Raw genomic sequence first — 23,985 nt, forward strand, 5'->3', positions numbered from 1 at the left:
AATCCAGTCCCTCTGTTAAGGTCTATCCATTCAGAATAAGTTTACACAGATCCACCCACTGGTTTGCTAGCAGCCAGGAGTGCCCCCAGTTCTCTGGCAAGCAGAACAATTGGTACCGTGCGGATTACTAGCCCAGAAGTCTAATTTCTACTGCAGTTTCCAAGCAGGTCAGAAGCTGCAATACAGTAGTCCCTTCCAAGCAGCAGGAGAGACTCATGCTGTTCCTTTCTACACCCCTGTATAAATGAGATAAGATTCTGCCTGTCTCCCATGCCAGAGGATAAAGGGGAACAGTCTGGTGGCAAGCACAAATAATGACTGGCTGGTAAACCAGGCTAGTATCTGCCGACTCCTGATTAAGAAGTTAACCGACATATGCTCCATCACTTATCCCACACTGAGATGAGAGAAATTCAATGACATAAGAAAAGGATGGGAGAATCCTGGCTTGGCAGCAGTACATGTGAAAAAGATCTAGGTGTCTTTGGCCATATCCGTCCAATACATTTAAATTGTATATTGGTGAAAATGACCAAAAAAATGCTTCCTATCATAAGAAACTGCTTGCAGTTGAAGGGCAGTACACAAATTTAATAAAGAAACAAACAAATACATGTAAATATGGGCCCCTGGGAGTGTTTTCCTCTCCTTTTTCTCCTTCAGTACACTTTGGAACTCCCTGCCCAATGAAACCAAGAGGCGCCTTCTTCATTGTTCTCTTTTTGGCACCTGATGAAAACATACTTGCTCAGTCGACTCAGATGTTGAGGAAGTTGAGGTGGTTTTAATGTTTTTGCGTGTGTGTGTTTGTGCTTTAAAGCACTGTTGCGATTTTTCTCTTGGTTTATCTTTTTGTAAACCACTTTGAGGTGCTGCTTTTCCCCCCAAAATGAACTGATGTATAAATTTAATGAAGTGAAATAAATAAACTAGCCAGAGTGTTTTCCCCTCAAAAAAGAAAAGAAAGAAAGAAACTGCTTGCAAAAATGTGTGTTATTTGACAAAATTTGTCCACAAGGGAAATGTGAAAACTAACACCCTCCCATTCGGAAAGTCTCGCCTTCATTGTCATCACCTGATGGGACCAGAAATACTTATCTTCCCCGCCACCCTGGAACACAGGAGCGCTGACTTGGGCCCCAGATTAGGGGCACCCAATGGCAACCGTGATGTAACATGACGTCATGATGTTGTGCCAGGCCCTCCTGTAGTTGGTGCCGGTGCTGGAACAGGTTTCCTTCTCTCATCCTCTCAGTGCAGTAATATATTTCATATCACCTGTGCTGGGAAAACCAAAGGACATTTCTGCACAATTAGAGTCCGAAGTATCAAAGAACTATAAAGATCCATTCATTGCTAGGGATGGACAAAACTGTTCAATTTTTTTGTTTCCCATTTTTCCCAATATCCACATCTTCCAGGTCAGTTTGCATATTTCTCAGCCCTCCTGAAAATTCATTTATTTTATTTTATTTTACTTTGGCTGGGAAGGGATAGATCATTTATCCAGTCAGTTTTCCAATTCCTGGCAGTTTCCCATTCGGACACTAATCAGCTTCAGCACCGGACAACCATTCGGTACCTCTGCCCCATTCTCTATGAACCAAGATGGAGTCAGAAGCAGCTGCAATATCTTATAAGAACTGCTTTCCTCCCTGAAACCTTTTTCTCCGTCTCCCTCCAAATATCCTGCAGGTATTTAAGTAGGTTATAAATGTGGGGGGTTTGCCATGGCACTTTCCCAAACATACCCCATAAATTGCAGTCCCATGCCGATCATAAGCCAGGTAATAAGGCCATTTTTTTTTTTCGTCCCGCCAAAAGCACAGAGGTGGCAGCAGGGAGGGGGTGAAGGCTTATTAGCGTTAAGGTGAATTTTATGTGCAATGGAAAATGTTTACTCAGCTGAAAGCAAGAAGGGTTTTGAACCCAAGAATGCATGTTAATGAAAACAAGAGCATGCAGAGGAGAAGTGAGTTTTGGCACAAAGTGGCAATTCACTTGCGTGCACAGGTGTAATCACACGGGAAGAGCCCAAAGCCTCCAGGTCAGAGCGCTCACAGTGCCCTCATTTGCTTCACACTTTTGCAAAAACTAATTGCGGGTGCTGCTTCATATTGCAGCAGAATGCCATGGATAGACATCATTCCTTCATTCTTTTCTGTAACCATAAAAGGTAAAGGTAAAGGGACCCCTGACCATTAGGTCCAGTCGTGACCAACTCTGGGGTTGCGGCGCTCATCTCGCTTTATTGGCCGAGGGAGCTGATGTACAGCTTCTGGATCATGTGGCCAGCATGACTGAGCCACTTCTGGCGAACTAGAGCAGCACACAGAAACGCCGTTTACCTTCCCGCCGGAGCGGTACCTATTTATCTACTTGCACTTTGACGTGCTTTCGAACTGCTAGGTTGGCAGGAGCAGGGACCGAGCAACGGGAGCTCACCCCATTGCGGGGATTCGAACCGCTGACCTTCTGATCTGTAACCATAGGCCATCATTAAATCTGGCAGTGATACAACAGTGGAGCCCAAAGCAACATACTCAGTGACATAGCTGCTTTGAAGTGTTTGCATGGTCCTAAACAGCTTAGGACTTGGATATGAAGAAGGATATTGACAAGCTGGAAGGTGTGCAAAGGAGGACAACCAAGATGATAAATGGCCGGGAAATCAAGCCTTATGAGGAGCACTGAGTCTGGTTCAGAGCAGCAGCTGTTGCCTACTCCATCACCTTGGTAATGGAGAGGCCAAGGTGGGAGAACCCTGAACAAAAGTGTGCAGGAACCTTTGAAGACTTTTGACGTTGCCCAACCCCCTTAGCCAAAGACCAACCCAAAATCATCATACATACATCATAGGAGGCAGTCTACAGCAGAAATCCTGTCTGGCAGGATACCTGATAATGGCCGCTGGTTGCATTACCTGGGCAACCTGGCCATTATTTTGTGATGGTTAATATTTTAGTTCCTGAATCCAGGTTGAAGGCTCACCCTATTCATACACAAATGCACCCTTAAGACGAGATTTGTAAGGGAAAAGACAATGGGAAGGCTTCCCGTTACTGCAGAAGTCATTGGGAGAGTCAAAATGGCTTCAGGATTGCACTCCTGTACTGTTTCAGACACATGGTTTATATATTAGATACGTGTGCATTTATGAATATTTATTCTACATTTGAGACCTTAAAATTCTTATAACAATCCCCCGTTTGGAGCTATAATTTTATCTAAAATTGTTGCACCACCAAACAACCTGATGTCCACCCTTCCCAGATGTTGTAACTGGAGGTGTTTATGTAACCCCGAAGAGACTTGCACGTCAGGCCTCTTAAGGCTATTCGCAAGTGTAGCAGTGCACATAGTTGGACATAGGATTCTGTATCATATAAAATAACACATCTTATTTTGTTCTATAGTTAAATTACTTGTGGCATTCTAACACTTTGGGAGAAGCCTTCTCTCCCGTTTCCCATTAAAAATGAGGGTCTATGCTTTACACTCAGCAGGAAGTTCCATTTAAAATGAAATAAGTAGTTGTTTTGTTTCTGCTTTTTTGTGTTCTCAGGTGTCAAAGTTAGCCTCCTGGCCCTGCTCCTCCAGTATGCCACAGCAACATCCCCCAGTAGGATTCCCTGGTTGGGTTTTCATTGTCCATAAGCAATATCCCATGTAGCTAGGTGGCAACACGCCCTGGAAAGAAATGGCCCATCTTGCCCATCTTTGGGGTTTTACTATGGCTTTGGTCTTATGCTCAAGGGGTGAGTTGCTCTTCTTAGAGGTTCACCTATCCTATCCTGTCTGAAGGGAAAGATTTGCTTCCTGTGAAAATCTCTGTAAGGGTCTGCTTCCTTTGGGCTTTGCAAGGGAATAGGAAAGCAGATCTCTGTAAACTTCCAACGAAGCAGCTTGGCTTGGCATACATGAGAAATGTATGTGCATGGAAGGAAAATGTGTATATTGGCAAATTCATAGCCAAGGACTAGAAATTAGCAAAGATTAGCATTAAAAATGGCTTTCCCAAGGCTTGAAAACTCCTCCGTGGATAAAAAGGAATTTCCTGTTCACAGGCCAAGGGATCTTGGAAAACCTGGAATTTTATTTTTTAAAGGGAAAAATCAGCTACTCCTAGCTGTACCCATTTCATACCTATCTGAAAAATATCATTCCCCAATGGCTGAAATGTTCTGATAGCTCAAGTTCTGATTACATATTGCTTTGGTGGTGTCTTTGGCATGTAGTAGTAACCTGCTGACTGGGGAGTTCTGAAACATTATTATTTACGATTTAACGTTGTATTTATTTATTTTAAGCTTTTTAAAAGAGGTGTGTTGCCTGATTAAGAAATCTTACACTGAAGCCTAATGCATATTTATCTGGGAGCAAAGCCCATTGAACTCAAGGGGGCTTTGTTATGCATAGACATTTATAGGAGTACACTATGCCTTTATTAATTGTATGAGTTTAGTCAAATTAAAACAGGACTGTAGCAAAATGAATACTAACTTTGGAGGGTGGGGCACAAGGTGTGCAAAATTCACCCATGCTTCTCCCAACTCCTTCATGCTGCCAACTGCTGTACAGTATTTAAAGCCTCAGAATGTCCCAGAATAATGCTGGAGCACAACATAGCTCCCCCACCCCCCCCCACCCCGCAAGGTGTTATGTACTGAGTTGAATAGGATCCAAAATGCAGCAGTCTGATTGGTCCTAGAACAATAGGATTCAGAATGCAGCAGTCTGATTGGTCCTAGAACAATAGGATTCAGAATGCAGCAGTCTGATTGGTCCTAGAACAATGCAGCAGCATGATTGGTCCGCAGGAGCCACCCAATCCAGCTCTAAGTGGAAGTGAATCCACACCCTGATTGGCCTACAGGAGAATCCCGGAATTAGCCAATCACGTGGGGCCCATTGTGTAAATAATGTCTCTAAAGCAGATTTTTGGGGGAAACATTCATTCCTCCTCACCACTATGAACTGAATAAAGAGCATGAAATCCACTCTAGACTCTGAGTATATTTCACAAGGGATTTTCTGGGAAGTGAGGAAATGGCATTCCCACTGTTGGCTGCTTTAAAATGCTAGTGGGTATGTCACCCAGCCCCTTGCAAAGCTAAGCTGTGTTGTGACATAGCTTTGTTCTAGAGCAGCCTTTGCCAACCTGTTGCCCTTCAGATGTTTTGGACTCCCGTCAGCCTCAAACCAACACAGCCATAGTAGATACTAGGACAGCAAAGCAGCTGGCAGCTTCTGCTAGCAAACAAGATCCCTTGGTAAATGGGGGGAAATTACAAAGCCAGTGTGTTCGCTGGACCATACATCCTGATGCAAGGCTTCTTATAGAGACACGGAAAACCCAGTGCTGGAATGGCCGCTTACACGCCACCCAAAAAAGAATAAAGAGAGGACAAATGGGGCACAGATTTGCATATTATTTGCATATGCTAATTTGTATGAATGAATGAAAATTTACAAGGCATTAGTATAACTTAAATAGAAATATATCTCAATAAAATAGGGACTGTTTGTGACAAGGTAACCCATATGTCTGGAACGTGGGTGGCGCTGTGGTCTAAACCACTGAGCCTCTTGGGCTTGCCGATCAAAAGGTTGATGGTTCAAATCCCTGCTACGGGGTGAGCTCCCGTTGCTCAGTCCCAGTTCCTGCCAACCTAGAAGTTTGAAAGTATGCCAGTGCAAATAGATAAATAGGTAGCGCTCCAGCAGGAAGGTAAATGGCATTTCCATGTGCTGCTCTGGTGTCTATGTTCCGTTACGCCAGAAGCAGCTTAGTCATGCTGGCCATATGACCCAGAGCAGACAAACACCGGCTCCCTCGGCCTGTAAAGAGAAATGAGCACCGCAACCCCAGAGTCGTTCACGACTGGACTTAACTGTCAGGGGTCCCTTTATCTTTACCTTAACCCATATGAAGGCTCAGTTTGCTCTCCAGATGCTGTGATGTGCATCTTCAAGGCCCTTCCTGCTTTCCCTTCTTAGGGTTCTTTATCTTCAAACCAGATTTGGCCAAGACATCCCTTTATATAGAGGGCCCTCAGGAGTTGTCCTCTCTAGGGCAGGTCACTTGGCAATAGGGATGGGGGAGAAATTTGATTCCACTCATCATTAAAGGCAAGCCTACCTAATTCACACTTTTGGAAACAACCAAAACACAGCCGCCCTGCAAAATTTACACTTCTCCAACCAAATCATGTGTACAAAATGCATATATTAAAGTGTGCATATAAAGGCATATATTTGCACAAATAATTTAAAAAATGGATTATATTGGGGAAATGTGCTTTGCAAAAATGTGTTTATTAGACAAAATTGCATTTAAAAACTTGTATAGAATATTTATAGGAGGAGAAATTCACTAAAAATTGCTGGTGAATTTTCTTGGGAACTTAAAAAATATATACTGCAAAAGAATGGGGAAATGTGGAGAACTGAGTAAAAGACTGGAAAAATGAGAAACGGAAATTGACAAATTTCGCCACCCCTGCTTAGTCACCCTTGCCCTGCCTTGAACAACAGATTGTGAAAGAAATTGCTGATCAGGACACAACCCCATGGCGGTTTGCAGGTGTGGACGTAAGCTAAGCCTTTGCGTGTCTGAAGAGGAAGGATTGTGGTCTCTGGGCCAGAGAAATACAACCCACTTGAACACAGTTCAGTGCAGGCATTTACACCCACACAGAAACAGTTGGCAGGATAACAAATATTTGAGAAGTCCAGTCAAAATATCTCAATTCATGGAAGTGTGTTGCACCACATTCTCTGCGCAAGGCAGCGACTTTCAGCCACCTGCCAACTGAGAAAAGTGGAACATTAAGCCCCTATGGTCAGGTGGGCAGAACTCAAATTCTGCCATGACCTCAATCCATTAAGAGCGCAGGTTTGCTTTCCAAATCTCAAGGGACTTTTTACTCGGAGCAAACTGTGGAATATGTGCACCGGGAAAAAAGAACCTTGATTTAGGAGAGGTCGCTGTTCATACACCTGATAAAAATCAAAACACAGGATTGACTTTCCTCTCGGCTCGCTTCACTTTTTTGGCACACTTCGCCTTCAGCTGGCAGAGCGGGCGAAAATCCATTCTCCTTTGGGTCATTAAACAAGCCATTTCCCCTCTAAAGGGAAGGGGGGGGCACTCTGTACGTCTGCAGCCCTGCTGGCCCTACCAAGGCCTGCTCTCCCTCTCTTCTCCTCCCCCCCCCCACCTTGCCCATCTCCAAGGCTTTCTGGGACATCAGGCACATGGATTGGAGGTCTGCATTAGTATGAAAGCAGCGCACACATCTGGAAGTCCCTTCGGTTAATTGGGCAATTATTCATACCACACTTTCTGGAAGGAGCCTTGTTAAAGGCTGGCCAAGAGCAACAATGGAGTGTGGGCTATGCCCCACCCCTCTCAGCAATTGTATAGTGAGAGCTGGAGGAGGTGGGTCAAGGAGAAGAGAGGAGAAGACGTTGGGCAGCAGCAAGGATGGAGGAGGAATTTATTACTGTATTCAATCCACAGGACGCACTAGCATTTGGAAATCCTTTTTCATTCCAGCCTGTAACTAAAAGTCTAGATGGTGATGATGGTGATGATGATGAGCTCTAGCTCAGTGGTCTGCTTTAGGCACAAAAGTTTTCAGTTTCAGTCCCCAGCATCTCCAGGCCATGCTGCGAAAATCTGAAACGCTATAGAGCTGTTGTTGCATAGCAACATAGCAAATGCTAAGCTTGATGGCCAGTGGTCTAACTTGGTATAAGGCAGTTTCCTATAGTGATTGTGCCTGTAACGTCTTGGTGTGGAAGCTGAGGGCCAGGGCCCAGATGTGACTGCCTAGGCCAAGCTGTCCAGCCCTGCTCAGTTCTCCTTGGGTCACACCCCTCACTGCCCCAAATGTTTTTGCCTGGCTGGAATGATGAAGATAATAATCTTCCGCTTGATATTGTGAAGTGTACAGTGGTACCTCGGGTTAAGAACTTAATTTGTTCTGGAGGTCTGTTCTTAACCTGAAACTGTTCTTAACCTGAGGTTCCACTTTAGGTATAGGGGCCTCCAGCTGCCGCCGCACCACCACCACGCAATTTCTGTTCTCATCCTGAAGCAAATTTCTTAATCCGAGGTACTATTTCTGGGTTAGTGGAGTCTGTAATCTGAAGCGTCTGTAACCAGAAGCATCTGTAACCCAAGGTACCACTGTATTGTGAAGTGTGTCTTTGAGGGTGAAGCAGTGACAATGGTGGCTGTAGAGCTCAATACGGGAGAGACATGTTTTGTTGCAGCTCAGGCAGATGAAGGCACCTGGTTTTGCTGCTGCAGATGCACCATGGCATTTCTTCCCTCTGTGTTCCTTCCAGCGATCATTCCTCCCCTGGTCCCTGCTATGGATATAAGACCTGACTGCCTGTCTCCAGCACTGCAGGTGTCTGGAAGGAGTTTCCACACAGCAGAGTTGACGTTGCCAGGCTTCATGTCACATTTGCATGAACACAGAGTTGGTCTGCCAATGGGCCTGGTGCCTGAAGCCAGCTCCCCATAGAGCATGTCCTTAAGGATCCTGCTATCTTCCATTCTGTGGGCATGACCAAGCCAGCGTAGACGTCACTGAGACAAGAATGTGAACACGCTTTGTTTAAAATTCTGTCCTTCCCCTGTTCAGCTTGCACCAATCTCTGGTCTTTTCTGATGCATCACTGATGTTACCACTGCTGAACTTTTCAGGCTTTCCATAGCAAGAAACAATAGCAATGAACAGCTACCGTATTTCCACATACCCATGTCAACTTCTCAGAGAAGGCATGTGCTTACAGGAAAATGTCAGAAAGGAGAAGGTGTGCTAGAATCCAAACAAGGTCCCTGCCTCTTTAAGATCTTATTTAAGAACTTCCATTCCTTAAAGAAGAGACAGACTCTAGGAGGGGTAAATTGGCCCTGGGTGCTTAAAAACCTTCAAAGACCACTTCATTGCAGCAGGTTGTTAACTTGGATCTGTAATTAACTTTGAACATCCCCATCATTTTAATAACCACTTCATTGTGGCAGGTGGATCAGTTTTGTTTTCTCCTTATAGGCTAATGCTATTTTAAACACTATTAAGATATGTATGCCATCCTTCTCCAGACACTAGTAGGTAGTTGCTTCTTATCTCCACAAGGGGTCTCATATTCTCAGTGTTTGTCTGACCTCGAATCACTGAGGCTACAATCCTCACCTGGAAATAAGTCCTGCTACCTGCACTACAAACTGCGGGAGGCAGTGGAAGACAGGAGTGCCTGGCGTGCTCTGGTCCATGGGGTCATGAAGAGTTGGACATAACTAAACGACTAAACAACAACAACCTGCACTACACATTTAAAGCAGTATCATATGGACTTTAAATAGCTATGGTCTCTACTAAAGAATCCTGGGAACTGTAGTTGGTTCTGAGTGCTGAGAGTTGTTGGGGAACCCCACCCACCACTCTGAAAATTCTAGTTCTGTAAGGGGAATGAGTGCCTCCTTACAACTCTCAACACCCTGAACAGGCTACAGCTCCCAGGATTCTTTGGGGGAAGCCATGACTATTTAAAGTGGTATGGTGCTACTTTAAATGGATTGTGTAGATAGGCTCCCAGCCCATTCTTAGGATTGCACTGTGAATGTTGTTATGTATACCACATTCAAATGAGAAGCCATTTTTGCAAGCTTTCAACTAGCTTAGTGTTTAAAATATTGTACAACTATCCATAGTCACTGGAAAGTACTCTGGAATGCAGCAGGAATGAAACATTCTCAGCACAGCATCAGTGGTGTAGCATGGGTTGCCAGTGCCCGGGGGCAGGCAAACTGCCAACACTGTTGGAGCGCCCCCCCCCCACTAGAGCCAAGTGGGACTGCGCTGTGCTGTGCTGTGCTGCCTGTCCGCCCATGCAGGGTGAAACCCGGCCAACTGACGCAGTTCTTGGCGGGCAAATCCCCCTGACTGCCCACAGTCTAAGATGGGCAAAGGGATAAACTACAGAGGGATGGGAGGGGAAAACCAGGGAATGGATCAATTTGTGTAATGGTCACAATTTGGGATTGAGGGTTGACTTGCAGCCATTTCCACCTAGTTGTATCTGAGGGGGAAGACATTCAGCAACAGACCAACTGCCATTTTGGCTCCTCTGCGGCCATTACAGCTGGTTATGATACTGTCATATTTAAATTTAAGAATGAGGAATATGAGTGATTACTGTCACTAGAGCCTAAAATATTACTTTTGGGCTAAAACACAATTTTACATGATATGGAAGTAGTGGCAAATTTCACTGGTGGTAAAATGGGTATGTGTGGGATATAGCACGCCACCTGTTTCAGATTGGATTGACAAAATGATGTTTACCTTTGCATATTATAAAAGGCCATGTAATGAGCAACCAATTACATGTTTAGAAATATGGGCTTCATTGTTACTTGTGGTGTTTTGAAATAATAAATTTCAAGATATATGCTTTCACATATCTTTTTTTGCAATTATATATACCGGTAGTTGTTTTTCACATGTCAACATGTATAATCAAGTGGTTTAAAAAAATATATTAATATACATTGCCTTTTACGTACAGGCCCTATAAGGAGACATAAGAACTAAAGAAGATGCACCTAAGATACATCTGAAGAGATAAAAACAACAGACTAAACACAGCTAACTCTGCAAGGATATTTTCAACGGCCTTCACCGCGCCCTCAGAGCAACAGCTGTGAGCTATAGAGCTCCTTAAAAATGTATAAGCCACGCCCCCCCTCCTGGCCGTCGCCGTGCACGAGGAAAAGGAAAAGGCGGGGGAAAGGAAAATGCAGACAGAATAACGCCACAGCCTGCGAGCGCGCTATGTAGGAGCGGAGCGTGCACGCACGCACGCCACGGGAGCACGCGCCAAGGTTCCTCCTCCTGCGCCGAAAAGTCTCGTGCGCGGCCGTAAGCTCCGAGACGGCCTTACTACGCATGCGCCTCGACCCGCTATTTATAATCTGCTCCGTTCGCGGCCGCCGAAAGGGCTCCCGAAGGAGGTGTGTACATGGATGAACTGTGAGGTTGGTGAGTAGAGAAAACGCGGGGGGGGGGCGAGCGAGCGAGAGGGAGGAGAGCGATATAGAATGGTATAAAAGTGCGCCTGCGCGGGCTGGGTCTTACGAGCTGGTACCTGAAGTGGGGCCAGAGGTAAGAGGGGCCGGACGCGGAGGGAGGGCGCGAGGGCGCACTCAGCCTGCGGGGGGCGCCTCCGACCCACACCTCTTGCCGGGAGAGGGGGCTGGGAGCAAAGGCAAGGTGGAGACGGCCGTTTTAGCGTTGGGGGGGGGGCGCGAGGTATTTTTGTGGAGAACAGCTACTGTGGGAGAAATACAGGAATTCCCTGGAAGGGTGGGCTGAGCGGGGTGTCTCCTCACTTGCAGGGTTTCATTTCAGCCGAAGTCCTCTTCTGTTTTTCATCCTCTTCCCAGTTTCCAGAGATGATGGATTTGTGGAGTGTGTGGGAGAGTTTACACAAAAGGGGGCAGTGTCCTTGAGCATGAACAGAGTGCCACCGCCAAGGAGCTCGCTGTGCGTCTACATTTTGGGGTCTATGTGTGTGGCGTGCAGTGAATACGGTGTCAAGGTAGAATTCGGGAGTTCCTGGTCTGATTGACCCCACTCAGCCCCATAGCATACTAGGTGACATTGGGGTCAGTGACAGATTCTCAGCCTTAACCTGCTGCACGGGGTGGTTGTTAGGATAAAAGGGGTGTGGAGAGAGAACAGTGTGTGTTGCTTTGAACTCCGTGGAGGAATAAGGTGGGTTATTAAGGGCAAGTGATATTTTTTAAAATATGGAAAAGCTCCCCAAATGATGTGAATCCCAGCAGCTTTTCTTCTAGACATTGGGTCACTTGTAATTGTGTGGAAGAAAGACCCTTAAAGCAGAAGTATTCATCCCTTTCACACTCCAGACCCACCATCTTAGCCCCAACTTGCAGCACTGGATAAGACTGGCATTGTTATCCTTGAATTGGAAATGACTCTGGGGATCATCTAGTCCAACCCCTTGCAATGCTGGAATCTCAAGTACATGGCCATCCAAGCTCTGCTTAAAAACCTCCAAGGAAGGAGAGTCCATCACCTCTCATAGGAGTTTGTTTCACTGTTGAACAGCTCTTACTGTTAGAAAGCTCTTCCTGATGTTGTAATGCCCTGTTTTCTGTTGTTTTCATCTATACTAACCTCCTTAACCTCCACATTTCTGCTGCGCCCCTTTGCCTTCTCTTTTAAAAATGAAATGAAATCCAAAGGTACAAGAAAAGTGGTTCAACTGGGGCACCTGCTTGAGGTTGGGCTACAACCCCGTGTTGCATCCTAGCCCATTACATAAAGGCCAGGGTATGTAGAAATCTGATAATGATGAGATAATTTTAAAAAACCATTGAAACAAAGTTATGCACAAGTATTGGGTGATGTTCAACTAAGGGCCACTGAAATTAATAAACATTACTAAGTTAAGGCCTTGAATTTCAGTGGGTCTGTTCTGAGTAAAACTTAACTGAATGCCACCCATAGGTGATTGAGGGCTGAATTAGAGGCCCAGCTTGCATTCCTACAGATGGAAAAACAAAATCTTGATTCCTGAAGATTGACATGGGACATCTAAAACACTGAATTTTCAGGCAAATCCAAAAAAGAGGTTCTGCAGCATGAGGGGAAGGGTGTCCTGGAAATAAGCTCCACTGATACGGTGGGACTCCCCAAATACATAACTATATAGAGGATCTGTTTACACAACTCCACCCACATAATTGGCATCCTTGCTATATCTCTACCTTCTCTTTTGACTAGTCGTGTGTTTTCCAGAGTGAGCGCTGAAATTTCTACCCACCCTCTGGCTGTAAAATATGGTTAGTGACATTAGGGGTGTAATGGTACTTATCTGGTGTGGGGGGGGCATTGCTAGTTTGGGAAATATGTAACTGGAATCTGATGCTGAGGCTCTAAAGCAGGCATCCCCAAACTCGGCCCTGTTAGCTAGGGATGAAGGGAGTTGTAGTCCCAAAACATCTGGAGGGGCAAGCCTGACCTAAAGTGAAGCCGTTGCTACCTCTAGAATGGATGTTGATACTGCAAGCAGCCTGAATTGTTCGTAGTTACAGAGTGGTTGTTGTATAAACACAATAAACTAGGTTTAAAGGCATGTTTAAGTGCCTGTTTATGTTTTTCTTAATCGTGTGATGCATGAATCTCATGCACTAAACTGTTCAACTTGAAATTGCCAATATCCTATAGGTTAAATAAACAAAAAAACTTGCCCTAATACTCTTTGCACTGTGGATTATATTTAAAAAAGCCTGTATCTCTCAGGCCTAAGATTTTGAAATGACTTAAGATGTTTGTTGTATCGCTTCAGAATGCATGTTCCCCTGAAAATGTTTTCCGAAACATTCATGAATTTGTAATTAATTAGACTGATTCCAACCATGAGTTACCAATTAGGCCATTTTTTCTCATGACTTCTGAATCTGCCTATATCTGTAGGGTGGGGGAAAGGATTTTTTCCAGCCCTGAATTTAATTGGTAATTGAGCAATCTTAGCCGCATTCACACTTCCCTTTCTTTGAGCAGTTACTGCAGTAATAGTAACTTCTATTTTGACATGCGTGCTATAGTTTTATCTGGTTTTCTTTTCCCACACTGGGAACCTGTGGGGGTTTTTTACAGCAAAGAGATGTATTGATGGTTTTTTTAAGATCTTACTTCATATTTCATAAGATCACAAGTTTTGAATCCTGAAACACTTGGCAGCCTTATTGTTGGCGCTGCTGGGCTCTTGGAATTGATGCTGATAACTAAAGTGAGGGGGAAACCCACCTTCTAAACAACCCCAGAAAAAAAAATTGACTATGACTGTGATTGTGATTTTGAAAACCTGCACCACACAGTCATTTACATATCTAAGCAAACTGTATTTCATTTCAGTGAGAACATGCTTGAATTAGCTTCTGCCCATTTTGTAAAGGGTAGCCTTACATGGCAGCCTTACATAATGTATGTATAAAAGGTAAAGGTAAAGGTACCCCTGCCCGTTCGGGCCAGTCTTGCCAGACTCTAGGGTTGTGCACTCATCTCACTCTATAGGCCGGGAGCCAGCGCTGTCCGCAGACACTTCCGGGTCACGTGGCCAGCGTGACAAGCTGCATCTGGCGAGCCAGCGCAGGTCATGGAACGCCGTTTACCTTCCCGCTGGTAAGCGGTCCCTATTTATCTACTTGCACCCGGAGGTGCTTTCGAACTGCTAGGTTGGCAGGTGCTGGGACCGAACGACGGGAGAGCACCCCGCCGCGGGGATTCAAACCGCCGACCATGCAATCGGCAAGTCCTAGGCGCTGAGGTTTTACCCACAGCGCCACCCGCGTCCCAATGTATGTATAGTAAGCTCCAAATCATCACTTTTTTAAAAGGGTGTTTTTTGTTTTTGTTTTTTTGGTATGGTAAAAATCAGTGTGTTTGTACACAACCTAAATAAACTGGACATTCTTTTTACTGCACATGCAGGACCTAATCACAGTACAGTGGTACCTCGGGTTACAGACGCTTCAGGTTACAGATGCTTCAGGTTACAGACTCCGCTAACCCAGAAATAGTACCTCGGGTTAAGAACTTTGCTTCAGGATGAGAACAGAAATCGTGCTCCGGCAGCAAGCGGCCCCATTAGCTAAAGTGGTGCTTCAAGTTAAGAACAGTTTCAAGTTAAGAACGGACCTCCAGAACGAATTAAGTTCTTAACCCAAGGTACCACTGTATCTCTTTTTAAGAGTCACAGAAGCAAGAAGGGGGTTGCAATGTTTACTAACCCCAAGTGATACCTGAACTTGTGGATGTGTGCTGGCCCAGTATGGTGGGTGACTGTTGACTTGTCAGCAACTGACCACTTTTAACATTTACCGGTATATTTTTATAAGCTGGAGGTACAGCTAAGAAAACAGAATCGTTTTAAAACATATTAGGCTGGAAGGGGGGGGGTACACAGCTGGCAACTTAAGTGAGAGAAACAGGGAGGAGAGGAAATTGGGTTGGGACTCTTATGGGGAAATAGAGGATAAAATTAGAAGGGAATCTGGGAGGCAAAAAGGAACCTGTAAAAAATCATTTTCAGGGCATGAGGGACAAGGAGTGGTAATAGCTTTGGTTATGACAGAAGACAATAAATATGTCCTTGTTACTAAGCAGAATTTCCTCATCCATTTTCAAATTGCTTTGATCATATAATTTCATCAGATTGAGGAAAATATGCTTGATGCTAACTGCCAAGCATGTTTTCTTTTTTAAGGCTTGCACAAAACTACATATTTTTGTAGGCATTGCTGTGAGCAGGCCTGCTATATATTATTCTGTAGCGTTATTTTGGGGACATTTCTGCATGCATTGTCTCTTACTGCTTAACAACATTTGTGCAGAAGCCCACAAAAATAATAGTAATAGCATACTACCAACATCCAACTCCCAGTAGTCTTCCCCTTCATACACCCCCTCTTATTTCTGTTATTTTGGGGATTTTAAGAACAAATTCAGACAGATTGCACCTTTACATTTAGACTAATGTTTCTATGTTATCAGAGGCACTTATTTATTGTATCCTTTTCCACATCTCGATATTTTCCTTTTTGCTGTTGTTGAATTCTTGGCTCTTGTCCTAGTCTTTCCACCTGTTTGTTCTTACTCGTACAGGAAAAACAGTCTACCAAGCAGATTTTTTGTGGGTGGTCGGTTGCAGTCTCTGAGAAACTCGGTTTACAAGCAGTAAATGAGGTTTTTCTTCAAATTAACTGTTTATGAAAGAAGCAGATCGATCTTTCATGCAACTCTACAACCTACTCCAGACACTGGTGAACCCAATGCCAGGTGTAAGGAAGCCAAGTATTTTTTCCACCTCAACTGTATATCTGATTGAAGTGACTTATTTTTCTAAGTGCCCATCTTTGTAAGCAGTGCTGTATGCATAGAGATAGACTTGCCTACTGCAGAGACTGGGGCGCACAGAGATTCTGCAATATTTTTCACACAGAAAAATGTTGACTCCCCGCATTCAGTCCCATTTGAAGGTCTAAAAGGCTACAGCTGGACTTTCCCTCTGCAACATTTCATTTGTGCCCCCATCCCTACTTCATGAGTGAATGACAACTACTGTCTTGTATGAGAGAAAAGGTTGTACAAGGTCAGCACTGGAATGAAGAGTAAATCTGCCCCCTGCCCCTGGTGACCTCCAGTTACCTGGAGTGGCATTTTCATCTGTGTTCCTCCATCACACCTAGTTAACTTTTTACTTCTGAACTGAATAGAAGCCACCCTGCATCCACACAAATAGATCTTCACCTAAGTAACTCTGGTTTACTCCTTTTTTAAAAAAACAACAGGATGTATTTCATTCACATTGTTTACAGGCTTGGAACTTTCTATGCAGAATTAAGTCAGACAGGTTGTAGAGTTGCATCCATCTTGATGGTCCTCAATTATGGCTTCTTAAATTTCTTTCACAAAGTCAAGGGTTTCTGTTGGTTCATGAAATGCGGTGAGCTGAAATTCAAAGTCTTTGCCCACTTCAGATATAACCAAAATAATGGTTTCTTACAAGTACAAGCCTTGGGCTCATACACTCTTCTCCCTTCTGTGTTTGCTGTACAAACTAGATTTCATTGCAGAGATTCACTTAATCTGTGGATGCTTTCACAGAGCTTGAGAACCAACCCAAGAAAACATAAATATTTTCACAAACTGGGAATAAGCAGTGGTAGTTTGCCTGCATTCAGTGAGTTCATTAATAGATTGAGATTTGAACAGGACTTCTGGTTTGTGCTCTTAGTCACTATACTACACAAGTGCATGTTAGTGTGTGATTATTGCCCACACATACTCTGCTTGGATTACTGTGAATATGCAGAGCACAAGCAAGGTCATAGTTGTAAGCTTCTACATTTCCAGTGCTTGGCCTTATCTTATGGCACTGAGGGGCTGCTAAGATACAAGGAGTCATAGGTTTTATCTCTTGAAGTTTATTCAGGGCACTATTGTCAATTTATAAATGAACTCATGGAACAAAATGGAATACAACTGGACAGATCAATAGTCATGCTGCACATTCTAACAAAGCCCTTAACTTACCAGGGAAATTGCTTTCAGATCTCTTGTACATAAAGCTAACTACTTCTGTGACTTAATCTGAAGAAGGGAATCTAATGAATAAACATTCACCTGGTCTTTTGGCCAAGTTCTCTTTCACACTGATTTTTGGACAGTGAGGGTGCAGGCAAACCACCACTGCTTATTCCCAATTTGTGAAAAAAAATTGCAAGGTGGCAGCATGCATGTTTTAAATGAGATCTAAGCATAATTTTACAGGTGAACATGCCTAGATGTTTATCCTTTCAAAATGCAGAAGAGAACATTTTTCAGTAGCTAACAAAACACCTCTACTCTTCTCTCACTGCCTCCATTTCTTCCCCTTCTATTTGCCAGGAGGCGATGGGACCAGTGGCCATGATCTTAGTTTTTTTTATGTTGAGCTTCAGACCATATTTTGCGCTCTCCTTTCACCCTCATTAATAGGTTCTTTAATTCCTCCTCACTTTCTGCCATCAAAGTTGTGTCATCTGCATATCTGAGGTTGTTGATATTCTTCCGGCAATCTTAATTCCGGCTTGGGATTCATCCAGTCCAGCCTTTTGCATGATGAATTCTGCATATAAGTTAAATAAGCAGGGAGAAAATATACAGCCTTGTCGTACTCCTTTCCCAATTTTGATCCAATCAGTTGTTCCATATCCAGTTCTAACTGTAGCTTCTTCTCCCACGTAGAGATTTCTCAGGAGACAGATGAGGTGATAGTTTACAACTGTTAAAAGCTCTTTTCCTGTAGTATCTGATATACACAACTATGATATATATATATATGCTAGATGGACTGGTTGCTGACATATCAAAGATGGTCTTGTGTTCCAAGGCTATTGTGACTATTATGCCATTTTTGTTGCATTTGGATATGTAAGCTTAACACAGGGTTCATCAGGAAGCCAAAGAAACAGCTGATGTTTGAATCCTTCTGTTTCTTAACAGCACTTCTGCTTATGATTGGGTGGTATTTATATCACATCTGTGCTGCTCAAGCAATGCTGAGTGGTTTTTGGAAATGCCATTCCATCTATCCCTTAGTCACAAAACCTTCTCTTTCCTCAATACCAATTATTTGTCTGGGTCTCTGGAGAACTATTTAGCTCCTGGTGGTTTTGCACAGCCAGCTGTAATTAAATGCATGTAGTAATCTCTAACATTCATTACAAAGAGTTGAAGAATCTTAATGCGGGTTTTTAACACCACTCTATTTGCTGCTCTTGAGTTAGCTGTGTGGTTACAAGACTTGATTCATGAACTCTTCATAGAAGGCAGAGTGAGGAGTTAGATATGGCATGCCACATCTGCCAGTCACACAATTTTGCTTTTTATTTTACTACATTTAGTAGTAACGTGGTTTTCAGTTGGGATTTCAGGTTGCTCCTAGGGTCTGATTTCCAGGGCAGCTGAGTTCTCTCAGAATGGAGGAAGACACTTGAGTTCTGATAGTCCACAATGGGCATGTGTGCTCCCTACCTTACCTCTAATTCTCATACCCACAACAGAAAAATGCTATTTCACCTGTCTTCAGAAATAATCCCTAAGTGGAGGAGGCAGCACAAGTAGCTACTGTGCTTGGATGATTGTCCCTCACTATGTTGTGATCTATGCTCTGGATTGTATTTGATCTAGAAATGCTGGTATTTGGGCTTTTTCAAAAATGAAGTTGTAATTGTTGCAGTCATTTATATGGTATTGTTATCAAAGAAAGTGCTTCAGTTGCCTTTCTCCTTGCAATAACACTCTGGCCTGATTCACACAACACACTTGTTGGCTTAGCAAGACCATGTGAACATGCTGGCTCCCAGAGAGGATTTCACACAACCTTTGCTCTTCCTTGATTTTTCTTGCTGCCACGCCAAGCTAAGCCAAGGTTTGGCTTAGTGTGTCATCCAAATAGTGTTAGAAAATGAGATATGAAAGCTAGGAGCTAAATGGCACCTTGAACCTAGGTTATGGGCACAACAATGGAATGTCTAGGCGCACTTTTTTATAACAAGAATACAAAACTGAAAATGAATGAACTGCAGCTGAAATATTATGCTCATTTTTCACATGGTCTAGTCCCTCCCCTGCCAACCCCCGTAATAGTCTTAAGAGGGTCTCTTCTCCAGTCTTCAGAGAGTAGCTGGAAGTGGGGAAGCAGAAAAAAAGTCCTCCTTTCCTTCCACTCTGCAGCTTTAATCTAAAATCTTAGGTGCAGTACTGCGCCCAGAGCTCAAAAACTGCTTGCACTAATGAAATTCTCTGTTGCAAAATGCGCCTAGAACAATGCAAGTTTTGAACACTGCATCCAAACCAGGACTCCTGGGTAAGCATTCTCCCCACTAAGCATGAGTTTCAGCCAAGGTTTGTTCTTTGCAACAACTCATTATTAGTGAGCAGAAAATGTAACCACAAGTCCCAATCTGGATGACACATTGGCTTGTCTTAGTATGATACAGCAGCAAAAAGGACCACAGAGGAACAAAGGGACTATGAGGCCCTCTCCAGCAGCCTACACGGTCACATCGTCTTGTTGTGTGAACCAGTTATACAGTGGTACCTTGGTTCCGGAAGTCCATTCCAAAACCAAGGTGCACTTTCCCATAGAAAGTAATGCAGAACGGATTTATCCGTTCCAGACTTTTAAAAACAACCCCTAAAACAGCAATTTAAAATGAATTTTACTATCTACTGAGACCATTGATCCATAAAATGAAAGCAATACCAGTAATCAATGTACTGAACTGTAAAATAAATAAGACAGTATTGTAGATGATAAAAATTAAAATTAATATATTTTCTTACCTGCTCTGATAGTCATTGTTTGGATGGGGGGCTTTTATCCATTTCCACAATCACACAATCAATCAGTCAATCAATCAGTAGCTGAACTGGGTTCCACACAGTCACAAAAACAAAGGAACTGAAAAAGCCTCAAAAACACAAAATAAATAGCAAAAACACCAAACTTAATCCATTCCGAAAGTCTGCTTCACTTCCAAAATGTTCGAAAACCAAGGCACAGCTTCTGATTGGTGCAGGCGCCCCTGAAACAATAGCCGACAGCCACATCAGATGTTCGGCTTCCAGAAAACATTCAAAAACCAGAACACTTCCAGGTGTTTGGGAACCAAGGCATTTGAGAACCAAGGCACCACTGTATATAGATTCAGAGGGAAAATGGATCAGGAAGCAATTGTCACCTGAAACACTGGTTAGGTTAGCATGAGTTACTCTGATCTACATTCCTGTAGTCCCAGTTTAAGTGGTGAGAGAAGCTGATGCTGATGTACACAAAGCCTGAGGCAATTCACAGGGAGATAATCGAACTACATTTAACCTCATTAAGGCAATCCATTGAACTCAGTGCATCAGTGTTGGACAATTCCACTACAGAAACAGTATTTCATTAACTCTCATAGATGAACTGGGGTAGACATTTCCTGAGGTGAGAGAATTGTTTCTGTTGCCAATAATGCATGTCTTATTGTTCAGTAAATCTAATGTTTCCTGTTGCTGCACTTGTCTAGACTTCTGTATGTCTGTTTAAAGAAAACTGAAGCTTTGCAAATCCCTTGGAGCTTTTCTTTACCCCCACGAAAAAAGTTTATGACACTAATTTGGAACTTGGTCTTCCTGGCCCCATAGTAGCCTTTCCCTAGTAGAATCGTCCCTCTTCTAAATACAGCAATACCCATAAGGAATGGCATCAATGTAAATACCATGAAACTGATACTTAAAAACCTTACCTTGTCCACTAGTAACATCCCTTGCTCAATTCAAGACTGACAAAAATAATCGCTGAACAAGTGCTGACCATCCAAATGTGTGTGTTGTTTTGTGTGTGTGTGTGTGTGTGTGTGTGTGTGTGTGTGTGTGTTTAGAAATCTGGAAGTGCTGATATAAACAAGAATGGAGCCCTTGGAAATAGTCTGTTTGTATAAAGTGAGGTGCCGTTACAGTCATGCTTCTCATTGTATTACTTCAAAGATTTGGTCATCTGTGGTATTGTGAATCTGTTCCCATATTTGTGAATATAATATATCTCCTTGTAGCATTAATGGTAAGAAATGTTAGAGTTAATACAGAAATTAAGGAAGAAGGGGTGTTAACCTTTTTCACTTATACAGTATTTTTGTACTGATAAAAGATACCTGCTTTCTCTAAGTTGCAAATACTTCACTGTATAAAATGTCAACACAGTTCTGATTGAGTTCTCTGGGGGAATGCCAAATGGTCTGCTCTTCTTAATCGAACCAAAGAAGGTATGTTGCCCTTCCAAATAAATCCACAAAAGTTATTAGCCATATATACGCACCTACATGAGGTGTATATGACCCAAAATGAATTAAGGATCTGACTTTTTATAAAAACTTGGTTGACAGAGATAATAAGTTAGGAGGCAAGTGACTAGGCTACAGGTAAGAGCACAAATCAAGGTTTCACCTCTTCCCTTCTTCTGTAGCTTGCTACTTTAAAAACCACGATTAGCCTCTATTTCCTGACTCAGTTGGAAACTATTAACCATAGTCCCTGGGTTGTACACAATAGGCAAGATGGACTGAGCCTTCCTGGTCTGTTTACATTAGCAGGAAGAGTCAAGTGAGAGCAAAGGGTTTGTGTGCAGGTTGCTCAAAAGCTTGTGCATATCCTGGCTTTTTATCAGACCATTCTGCCATGATCGAATCTGGGTTTAAGTCTACAGCTACTCACTTTAATAGCTAAATGATACTTCTATGTACAGAGCTCAAATATTGGTGTGTAGAAGCAGGGTTGTTTAGATCTCTCTGGGAAGCTTACATTAGACTTCTACAAAAAACACAATGCTGGTTAGCTGGACCTTGGTTTCATCCAACAAAATAATCTCAACTTCTTTCTCAGCAAATTTCTAGCCCTTAGTGTTGCAGCGGTAGACCAGAAAGTAGTGCTGTGACTAAGGCAGTCTCAAAAGCCAAGAAGAAGAGGATTTTCTGAGACTAATAAAAGAAGTGGCTCAGCTAAGCTGTATAGACAGGCCAGTTGAAGAGGATCAGATTCCCATCCATTCAGATCTGACAGCTGATAGAGACCAGAGCATCATAGTTCTTTGTGCCTCCCTGTGACTAACAAGATTAATTTACATGAAACAATCACCAGTGTTGTTGCATTATTTAATCGAGTTACAGCACCTGGATTTCTTCATAGAAAATAGTTTTTTGCTTTTTTTGGAAGAGGGGCTGTGGGGTTCACAGTTCTGCAAAAAATATTGTGAAGAGTTGCTACTAAAGAGGCAGCAGTCTGCAGTTGGCAATCTGACCAAATCAGGGATGTGACTCAAGACAACCTTACCAGGAACACTTAATCCCTGTTGGTTAATCCATAACAGTGGACTAAAATACTAATTATTTCCCATTCTGCCTCCTAATCCCAGCCCCTTTTTAAAAAGAACAGAGACACTGTCTCAGCAAACAGTGAACCTGTTGGGAACCAGCAGTGCTGGAAACTGGCTTCTGCCATTAAATCCAAACTGTCTCTTGTTTGCAGGGGTTTTACTTTTGTTTTTCTCAGTTCTGCTTTTTGGTCAAACTCTTTGTGCATATTTAAAAACGAATATATTTTGCAGAGCACAGACACTGAGATTTCAAAAGGTACAGAAGCTCATTCCATAAATGAATTGTCTTTAAGGTGGCTGCTGTTTTCAAGCCTGATAAAAATAAATGTTCGAGGGCAACAGCTGTGATTCTCACCTATGCACTCTGCTGTAAACCCTGTACTGTATACTTAACTGGAATGTACAAGCAGGTTGATCTGTTGATGCTGAAGCAGAAGAAAAAGGAACTCTGCCAAAGAGGAAATTTTGATTGCAACTGTATACTAATACAGTGGTACCTCAGGTTACATACGCTTCAGGTTACATACGCTTCAGGTTACAGACTCTGATAACCCAGAAATAGTGCTTCAGGTTAAGAACTTTGCTTCAGGATGAGAACAGAAATCGTGCTCCAGCAGCACAGCAGCAGGAGGAGGCCCCATTAGCTAAAGTGGTGCTTCAGGTTAAGAACGGACCTCTGGAACGAATTAAGTACTTAACCCGAGGTACCACTGTAGTAAACTTATCTTCTGTGTGTGGATCCTTGCATAGCCAAAATAGCACCAACTCTGGCAAGGATTGGATTTGTAGAAGTATTTTTTTAAAAAGGAAAAATATTTAAGGGGTGAGGAGATATTTTTGAAAAATACTGGTGGGCTATTTGGGGGTGGGTGGGAGGGATAGAATGGAGTGTTCTGGAAAAGGGCATGGCCAGCTGGAATTCTAAACAGAAGAATATGCTGCAACTGTTCCCACTTGTAACCCTTTAACCGTGTATTATAAAGGTGGCTAACCAGTGGCCCTCTAGAAGTTGGAATTCACATACCATCAGCCTTGGCCAGCATGACCAGTAATAGGGGTGTTGAAGTCCAGCAAGGCAACAGATTAGCTATCCCTGATATAGAACCTACACGTGATATTCTATGTATACCCATAGAGTGTTGCATGTAATGTGTGATGCAGTTCTGATTCTCTGCACGTGCCTGATATAGTTTCAAACCATATCTGCATAGGGCTTCCTAAAGACATGGGTTGTATCAGAGTAGAATAATTGAAATGAATGTGCCTGAATTAGGTCATAAATTTTAATCGGTCTACTTGTGAGTAGGACTAACATTGGCTATATCATTTGATCTGACACTATACTAATTTTGAGACTAATGTGGAATCTCAGATATCCAGATTAATATTCAACCAAGATCTTGATTTATCTGGGCAAGGACTTGCCCTCATTGCCATGCCTATTTATACGCAGTATTTATAAGCATGTTTTCCTTAGAG

At 43.1% G+C, this 23,985-nt stretch overlaps 1 protein-coding gene across 5 annotated transcripts in view; it reads left to right on the top strand.

Moving 5' to 3' along the window:
* The first annotated feature begins 10,861 nt into the window (after window positions 1-10,861).
* TBC1D24 (TBC1 domain family member 24) overlaps window positions 10,862-23,985 on the top strand; it is a 33,233-nt gene continuing 20,109 nt past the window's right edge. The window contains exon 1 of one of the 5 annotated variants that reach the window (XM_079952396.1): window positions 10,862-11,032. The gene's annotated coding sequence lies outside the window, so the exon portion shown is untranslated. Of the gene's footprint in view, window positions 11,061-11,094; window positions 11,184-23,985 lie in introns of those variants that run through there. The other 4 variants (XM_079952393.1, XM_079952395.1, XM_079952397.1 and 1 more) reach the window with 4 other exon arrangements.

Source organism: Podarcis cretensis (genome assembly GCF_951804945.1).
Source record: "Podarcis cretensis genome assembly, chromosome: 14".
Classification (NCBI taxonomy): domain Eukaryota; kingdom Metazoa; phylum Chordata; class Lepidosauria; order Squamata; family Lacertidae; genus Podarcis; species Podarcis cretensis.